The sequence below is a fragment of the Myotis brandtii genome, unplaced genomic scaffold (assembly GCF_000412655.1).
Source record: "Myotis brandtii unplaced genomic scaffold, ASM41265v1 scaffold796, whole genome shotgun sequence".
Lineage (NCBI taxonomy): Eukaryota > Metazoa > Chordata > Mammalia > Chiroptera > Vespertilionidae > Myotis > Myotis brandtii.
The window spans coordinates 1,549,651-1,558,921 of record NW_005371207.1 but is presented as its reverse complement, the minus strand read 5'-3'; positions in this window follow the sequence as shown (position 1 = coordinate 1,558,921).

Sequence of the window (9,271 nt, the reverse complement as noted above, 5' to 3'; positions counted from 1 at the left end):
CTTAGATTTCATAGCAAGGAACTGTTCTTTAAAAATTATTGACACATTTGTTCCTAAAAGGCAATGATATCTTAGACCACTGGAATATGCTATTACTGTTTAATGAAGTGAAATTTAAAAACTTTCATTTTCACGTAGCTTTGAACTTTCTATGGGAATGGGTAATTTCACCATTTGTAATTTCTGTTCATAATTAGACATCTGCTGAATGAAGGCGTTCACATAAGTTGACATTCTTGTTTATTGCCAAGTACAAAAGAGATTGTGTATTTGGAAGCAGAATTTCTTTAAAATTATACAGGTTTGGTATCCTCAGTGCAAAAGCTACCAAACAACAAGCCCACTTTAATTTATAGCATATACGTTCATACATTTATAGTACCTCCCTTTTGGTTGATGCAAAGGATCTGGCCTCAGTTTTTTCTTCCCCAAATAGAGGAGTCTTAGGGGTTCATATGTTTAAATTGATTTTGGAATCAGTTTTAACACTGGTATATAATCTCCACTGAATCTCCATTGGTACTGAGGTAACACTGAGTATATATGGCCATTTTCCTGGGCATTGTGTGAAAACTAAAGAATGAGAAACTTTCTTGGACTGAGGCCATTTAGCGTAAGGATGAACCCTGATCTCCCGGTGACTTCCAGTTAGTGACCTACATTGGTATCTCTGACAAGTTAAAAGAAGAAATTTTCCCCAGGAAATATTCAATCATCAAGGTATTTCTTTGATCACCTAATAGGTACAGTAAAGCTATTGGATATTATGAAATTAAGAAGCATGTCTTCTCAGAGTGGCCTTGAGGTTGTTCATTTGTGGAAGTTGGAGGATTCTAATCTCTTCCTCACATCACAGGTTTGTTGAGGGAGTGTTTTAAGCAGGTAACTGTGGCATCAGTCCCGGAATTCCCTGTGGTTCTCATCACGAACAGAAAAAACAATTCCTCACCTGCTGTGGAAGTGAGGAATTTGTGCTCTGAGTAGAAAATGAAGGAGACCCTTCATACAGAGACTTTATGCTTTACATGAACATCTTTGCTGCTTTAGAAGTTTTGTTGGAGGTCTGGGATAATAAAAGTGACAGCTGGCTACTTACTGAGGATATTCTTTGATGCTCTCTGGCTCTGGGGTGTATACCTCCCCTTTCAGTTGATGAAAGGACATAGCCCCAGCCTTAGGTTTCTCAAATAGAGGACCAGCTCTGTTTAAATGAACTAATGTAACTAAATAAAGACCTAGAAGTTCATGTTCTCCCTCAGAATTTTACATGTATAAAAACTTTATAATTTTTGGTGTTGTTATCCTCACCTCAGGATACTTTTTCCATTGATTTTTAGGGAGTGGAAGGGAGGGGGAGAGAGAGAGACACATTTATTGGTTGCCTCCCTCACTGGTCCCAACAGGGGCTGGGGATTAAGCCTACAACTAAGGTACATGCCCTTGACCAGGAATTGAACCTGGGACCCGTCAGTCCACAGGCCAACGCTCTATCCCAGTGATGGCGAACCTTTTGAGCTCGGCGTGTCAGCATTTTGAAAAACCCTAACTTAACTCTGGTGCCGTGTCACATATAGAAATTTTTTGATATTTGCAACCATAGTAAAACAAAGACTTATATTTTTGATATTTATTTTATATATTTTTAAATGCCATTTAACAAAAAAAATCAACCAAAAAAATGAGTTCGCGTGTCACTTCTGACACGCGTGTCATAGGTTCGCCATCACTGCTCTATCCACTGAGGAAAACCGGCTAGGGCTAAAAACTTTAAAATTTTAACCTCTCCTTGTGTAATCATCGTGATTGTTAACGGGATTTGTGACATGCAGGAAAGAGCAGGGACTTAGGCAGGGAGCCCTGGTTCATATCTCACATACCAGGCAGTTGACTTTGGTCAAGTTAGTTAGCTGAGCCTCGGGCTTGTCGTCTGTAATGGGATTGATTAGGTGACCCATGTCTCGTTACTAGTTACTAGATAACAGTTAAAGAGATATCTCTTAAATTCAGCATGTATTTCCCTTAGGCACAGTGTTACATATTTGGATTTTATTACAGAAAATAATTTTATCCCATAAAATTACCAAAGATTATTTTTTAAAAGTCATAATAAATACTTGCTTTTTAAAACATTAATTACAAAAAACAAAATATTTTTTATAAAATCTATGTTATCAATGTATTCCTTTTTGAGATCTTTTACATGGATTTTGGGGGGAGTCATCTTAAAATATGAATGTAAAATGTGAATAAAATATGAACTTTGGATATATTATATGGACATTTTTCATCATCTAGGAATCAACAAATGAGTTCAAAATCTGAGCCATTCATTAAAAAAGTATTTGCCTGTCTGAACGGTTTCTCTAGTGAAGCGAGTGTTTCCATCTTTAGAGATCCCTTGCTTTCACATTGTAATGGTATCTGAGTTCAAGTTTATTTTCAAAGTCAAGCACAATTTCAGTGATAACAACATTTGATGCCTACGGACAGACAGTCTTCCTGTTTTGTAATGAGGCATCATCAGTCTGTCTTCCTTGTCAACCTCACTGTCATTGCTAAGAGTCATTCCTTAGGGGCAAGAAAGCCTGTCCTTTCAAATGAGAGAATTTTCTCAACTTTAAAACAGTATCTTCCTCTTTATTGACATTAGCTAGATCTGAATGCTGGTGTTATCCCATTGATTACGTTTTGAAGCAATCAAACCATCTTTCATTCAAGCTGGGCATTTCTTTAATGCCTCATTCCAGACCTGTTCTTAAGCACTTGAAAGAAAGACATTTCATTTACTGAAAGCGTTTAGTTTTAAGCATGCTGTATTTATCACATGAAATTATATGTATGTCCAGACACAAACATTTCATTTTACTTATCAGTGCATTGTGGTTTCTTATCATGATTTATTTCATTTGCCTCTGACACTAGATTTTCTTCAAATGTTTTTCCTATTCTTTTGTTTCACAGCTTTATGGAGGAATAATTTACATGTCATAAAATTCACTCTAAAATTTAAATGTACAATTCAGTGAGTTTTAGTCAATTTGCAGACCTGTGCAATCATCACAGTGATCTAAATTTAGAACATTTCAATCTCCTCCAAAAGAAATCTCATGCCTATTTGCATTTACTCTTGGTTCCCATCCACAGCTCCAGGCAACCAATAATCTACTTTCTCTCTCTATAGATTTGCCTTTTTTGAATATTTTATGTAAGTGGAATAAGTAAGTGTGTAGCCTTGTGTCTGGCTCCTTTCATTTAGCTTAATATTTTTGAGGTTCATCAATGATGTAGCATGTATCAGTACTTTATTCCCTTTTATTGCCAAATAGTAATCCATTGCATTGTCTAGAACAGGGGTGGGGAACCTTTTTTCTGCCAAGGGACATTTGGATATTTATAACATCATTCGTGGACCATACAAAATTATCAACTTAAAAATTAGCGTGCTATATTTGGTCAAACAATTAATTCACCCCGAATGCCTTGGTGGGGCCAGACCAAATGATTTCATGGGCCTAGTATGGCCTGCAGGCCGGACGTTCCCCAACCCTCATAAATAATGCACATTTTATTTTTCTCTTCACCAGTTGATAACTTACCATGTTTTGGTTTATCATGAATAATGTTGTTGTGAATATTTTTATACGTGTGCTTTCATTTTTCTTAGGTGGATACCTAGAAGTGGGTTTGCTGTGTTATATAGTAACTTTGTTTAACATTTTTAGGCTCTGTTAAACTGTTTCCCAAAGTGGCTCTATGAGCAATGTATGAGGGTTCCAGCTACTCCACATCCTAAAATTTTAGCCATCCTAATAGGTGTGCAGTGGATGTTACTGAAGTTTTAACTTGCATTTCCCTAATGATCTTGAGCATCTTGTTATGTGCTTATTGGCCATTCTTATTATTTGGTGATCCTAGTCTTTTGGAACTGTTTAGAAGCTTGTATAGCAGTCAGGTTCCAGCCAGGAAACTGAAATCACACCACTTATTTTAATAGAGTTAAATATAAAGAGTTGGTATTAGGTATGAATTTAAATAGGGAACTGAAAAGATAAGAAGAGAACATTAACATGTTATAGAAGCAGTAGCTGCAGGAAGCAGCCAGCAGCCCTGGGGCTGGCTGGACTGAGGGATGAGATTGTGTTATTAAATCTTAGAAACTTAGAGGAGGGGCCCCACGGAGCTGAAACGCAGACCTCTGAGGAGTGTGAGGAGTGGATGCTGGGTGGCTGGTGGTGTTTCTGAGGGGTGCAGGGAGGATGGTTTTGTAAGTGCTGGAAAAACTGCAAGCCTGATTCAGATGCTGCACAGGAAGGCTCTGCTACTGCCAGGGTGAAGAAGTCTTGCTGGGTGAAATGAGGAACCAAAGCCGGAGGAAGCAGGCACCAACGAGCAAGCTCCTCCTCCTGCCTCAGCCTCTCGGTCTACCTTTGGTGCCCTTGTGGGGAGCCTAAGCGGAGAGCCAGCTGGTAACACAATGTGGTTTTCAGAGTGCCAGACCTAACTAACCTTCACTCTCTGAACTGAGTGTGTAAAGGATGGGGGGGGGGGGGGGGGGGACGGGACAATAACTTAACTGGCACGGTCCTCCCCTTTGACTACTCAGCATGCAGACCTACCTTCCACACATATTTGAACTTCCATGCAACAACAATGACTATGGTTCAACCTAACAGAAGACAGATACTCTTCATGCAAAGGAAGGTGTTCTCACTGCTGACTCCCCAAAACAAGGAGTCACAGTCTCATTAGTTATTGTAGCCATCTTGAAATAGACACACATTATTCATCTCTGGGCTTGTTAATTAATCCTTAAATTCAGTTGCAGTGTTGCATGGATATATGCTACCCAGAATCTAAATCATAGAGTTAAGTTTCAACAACAATGTTTGTTTAAAATAATACAAGAGGAAGGAGTAGAAATTGGTGTGTACACACACACACACACACACACACACACACACACACACACACACGTACTTGATGTTTATGTCTTTATCCTCCTATTACTCATAACTCATTTCCTTTACCTCAGGCAGGACCTCGACTGATTAGCCTTCTTCGCCTGAAGGTCTGAATTTTCAGTGGTCTTGCCTTTCTTGGGATTGCTTGCACTTTTACTCTCTGGGATAGAGCACTAACTGATGCTCTGAAGAATCCACCCTCAATTCTAGCTATACTCCTTCCTGACCCTTTTGGAAGCAACAACCCTATTTCCTCTTACTCCAGCTGGTAGAGTATCCTCTTCATTTGCCTCTTGGTTCAGCGGTTTGAGGAAGTGAGCATGGCCTGGTGGCAGTCTCACCTTTGGATTCACTGTACAAATGTTGTCTCCCTTTAAAGGGACCATTCTTCCCCTTAAAACCGGGCCTCCATACCAGCAAGGACTGGAAACAAAAGTTCTTTGAATGTGTTATTAGGGTGGTGGGAGAGGAGCCACTCCTCTTCTGCCCCTTGATTCAAAGCCAATATCCTCTGACTTTGGGAGAGGCAGCTGATTCAAAGCATATACTATATTGTATGAACTAGAACTCCATCCTTTCAGAATGTTGTCTTACAGCTGTTGTCTTTAGTACGCCATTCCTGTCTTCTATTGGGCCAGCTGCTTGTAGGTAATGAGATATGTGGCGAGACTGGTGAATTCCAAGTGTTGACAGAGTCTACTTAGTAACTGGCACATGTATTGTTTTTCAAACTGTAGGCCATGGACCACAGCGGTCCTGAGAACAGTTCAGTGGGCTGTGACCAGCTCCCTTCCTCCCTCCCTTCTTTCCTTCCTTTCAATGAACTAGAGTAGACGGGAGAGGCTGGAGTAGAAAATAAAATAGTGTAACCAGTAAGGGTACATATTTTGGGGGAAATACTCTTCTACAGATTTACAGTATCGTGACTTAAAATTAGTTTCTTCATATAATTCATGGTGACAGTACTTTGAAAGCTACTGGTCTAAGGAGGTATTTGAAGTTGTGGGTTACTCATCTCCAATCCCCAGGGTTTATCAGTCCCACTCCCCTGATGTTAGTGTGGGTTTCAGTTTTTCCGTGGGCCCACACACAAGCACGGGTTTCTGTGGAAATCTTGTGTACTTGAAACAACGTCAGAGAAGAGCAGACATGAGTGAAGTCACCTACAAAACTTCAGTTTTAGTTGTTTAGAAGAGACCATGTGGCTGAATTCTTTGTTCAGTGTCAGGCATGTAGCAGGAATTAGGTCCATGTGCCACTGTTGAAGATGTGCCTAGCACTATTTAAGTAATGTTTTTCTTAAAATTTACAATACAATTGGCATTCAAAGTGTAAATCTTCCAGAATGACCTAAATAGAGAAAATTCTGTGATTTGAATAAAATTTCAGATTCTCTGTTAATAATTTCTTTCCACCCCTCCTCTGACTTTTTCTACAAAAATTTTTTTTCTTGTTTTTTTTTTTTGAAAGCCTTGTGGTTAAAGCAGAGATGGAAATTTTGTGGGAAGAGATCTGCAAAATTAATTCCTTAGAATGAATTGGGATAGAATACTCAGCTCTCAGGCCCAGATCTTGTCTAAAAAAATGAATGAGCCAAAGTTATTGACCAGACAAAAGGTTTCCTTAAGTGCTCTGTAAATATAAAGCAGAGTAACCGGCCCTGGTTGAAGAAATCATCTTACACTCTCTTCTGTACGCCCTTTCACATATACAGTGCCGGGAATGCTTTTGGAAATTCACTGTATCGGAAGTTGGTATGTTGTGGAGAGATCATTGTGTTGAGGATAGAATGCCTTCAGGAGAAATTCAGTGTTTTATAGGTGCGCCCCTGATATGGCCTATCGGTTTCTTAAACAGCTTTGTCAAGATATGATTCAGATATTATACAATTTACCTGTTTAAAGTGTGCAATCCAGTGGTTTTCAGTATTTCACAGTTGTGCATTCATCACTATAATCAACATTTCTTTTAGCCACCAAAGAACCCTGTACTCCTTAGCTGTCACTGCCCAATTCTACCCTACTTAGTGCCCTAGCCATAGGCAACCACTAATCTGTCTTCTGTCTCCATAGATCTGCTTATACTGGACATTTTATATCAAGAGAATCATATAATATGTGGTCATTTGTGACTGACGTCTTTCATTTCATGTTTTCAAGGTTCATGTTGTAGCATGTATCAATACTTCATTTCTTTTATTTCTGAATAATAATTCCATTATATGGATATACCACATTTTGTTTACTTATTCATCAGTTAATGGGCATTTGGGTTTCTACTTTTTTGGCCATTATGAATAATACTGTTAAGAACATTCATGTACAAATTTTTGTATGGACAAAAATTTCAACTCTCTTGGGTGTATAGCTAGGAGTGGAATTGCTGGATCATATGGTAACTCTATGTTTAACCATCTGAGGGGCATCAGTAAGACTGTTCTTCAAAATAGCTGCCCTATTTTACACCCCCACCAGGTGTATACGAATGATCCATTTCTTCACATCCACAGCAACACTTACTGTCTGTCTTTTTGATCTTAGCCATCCTAGGAGATATGAAGTGCTATCTCATCCTTTTGATTTGCATTTCTCCAGTGCTTTTCATTTGCTTCTTGGCCATTTGTATATCTTCTTTGGGTCCTATCTGTTTTTAGTTGGCATGGAGGGATGGCAATATCTGTCATCTGTCCGATTCTTATATGGAGAGTGGTTTCCCCAAATCGTTTCCCACTTCTCTGACCTAGTGAAATCTACTTATGCATCAGGGAATGTTTGGGTGAAGTAACCGTCCTTTTAAAACACAGTTATAGTAAAGCCATAGGCTGTTTATAAAGAGAATCTTACAAACGTTCTGAACTTGTGTTGTTGTAAAAAGAAATGAAAACTTTGTAAAGAGCCAGGGAGAGAAGGGAGTTTTGTGAGCCTCCATAAGTGGGGACTGGAAGCCTGGACAAAGGAGTACATAATTTATTTTGTGTCTTTTCACTATGCTTTTTTTTGTAAACCATAAGGATATTTTTAAAGATTGCATTTTTCCCTCCTCTGTTTTTTGGAGAGGTAACTACTGTAGTATCTTTATATCTTACTACTTTTTCATTCATCTAATTGAAAATTTGACTATATTGTAATAGTTTTTAAACTGGCAAACTAAATTTCATGTTTATGCTTTCCTTTTTATTTATTTCCTTTCCTTCTCCACATGGAGATGATATTTCTCTACTGACACAATGAGAGGAAAAAATTTAAAATGCTAAAAGGTAATATACAAGTCCTTGAGGTATAGAATTTGAATATCAGTCTCTCTTCACATGAAAGAACACCTTTCCAGCAGCCTTAACTCCATATTTGAAGCACATAAACCATTTCATGGGTGCATTTGCACATGAATTATGCTGTGTACCTCTTCTATTGTTTAAAGACAGTGTACCTTGTTGCTAAGTGATCTTTTCAGATGTGTGTTCCTAAAATAGAATTTCCTTGAAGAGGCTGGCGGAGGCCAAGAAGAGGTCATTGTGAGCTCTGATTTCATTGTGCTTTTGTGAGCTTGCTCGGCTTCCTTGCTTTTTCACTTAGTGTCTTGTTTTCAGTTGGAAATGGGCGCTGACAGTATTCATGTCGATCTCTGTGCCATCAGCTCCCTGCACTCTGCTCCGCCCCTACAGATGTTTGTACGGAATGTAAAGCTTTGCAAAGAGGTGGCCTCTTTGGGTAACTCCTCATAGTTGACATAGGATCAGCATGTATGGATTTATTGTTTTCTCTTCAAAGAACTGAGCTCCCTCAGAAACCGTGATTTTGTTTCATGACCTCTCATAACAGTAATTGAAGTTCTGACATTCCCTGCAGCTGAGGGATAAATTGGATAAATGCTGTTGGTTTGTTCATTTTATAGCTCCAATGAAAGAAGTGGAAGTTGCCTGTGAATCAGGAGTTTAAATCTCAGCTATCTTTTTCTGTGATGGTACACAGTTCAAAGGTGTTTTTTTAAACAAGTGCATTACCAAGCAGAATGATGAAATACTTATTAGTTATAATTATGTAAACTATAGCATGTAAGTTAATCTAATATAAATATTATAATTAGTTATGAGGAAAATAAATATTATGAAGCCAATTCCTTGGGCTTATCTGCCCTTTATGAGGGGTAGGGGGAGAGAAAGGGAGAAAAGACTAGTTACCCTCCTGGTTTTCTGTTATTTTACATCACTTGTTCCTGGGAGTCATAGGAGAGCTGTGCCCAGTAAGTGGGTTCCCTCCCTCCCTCCCTCCTTCCCTCCTTCCCTCCTTCCCTCCCTCTTTTCTCTTTCTTTC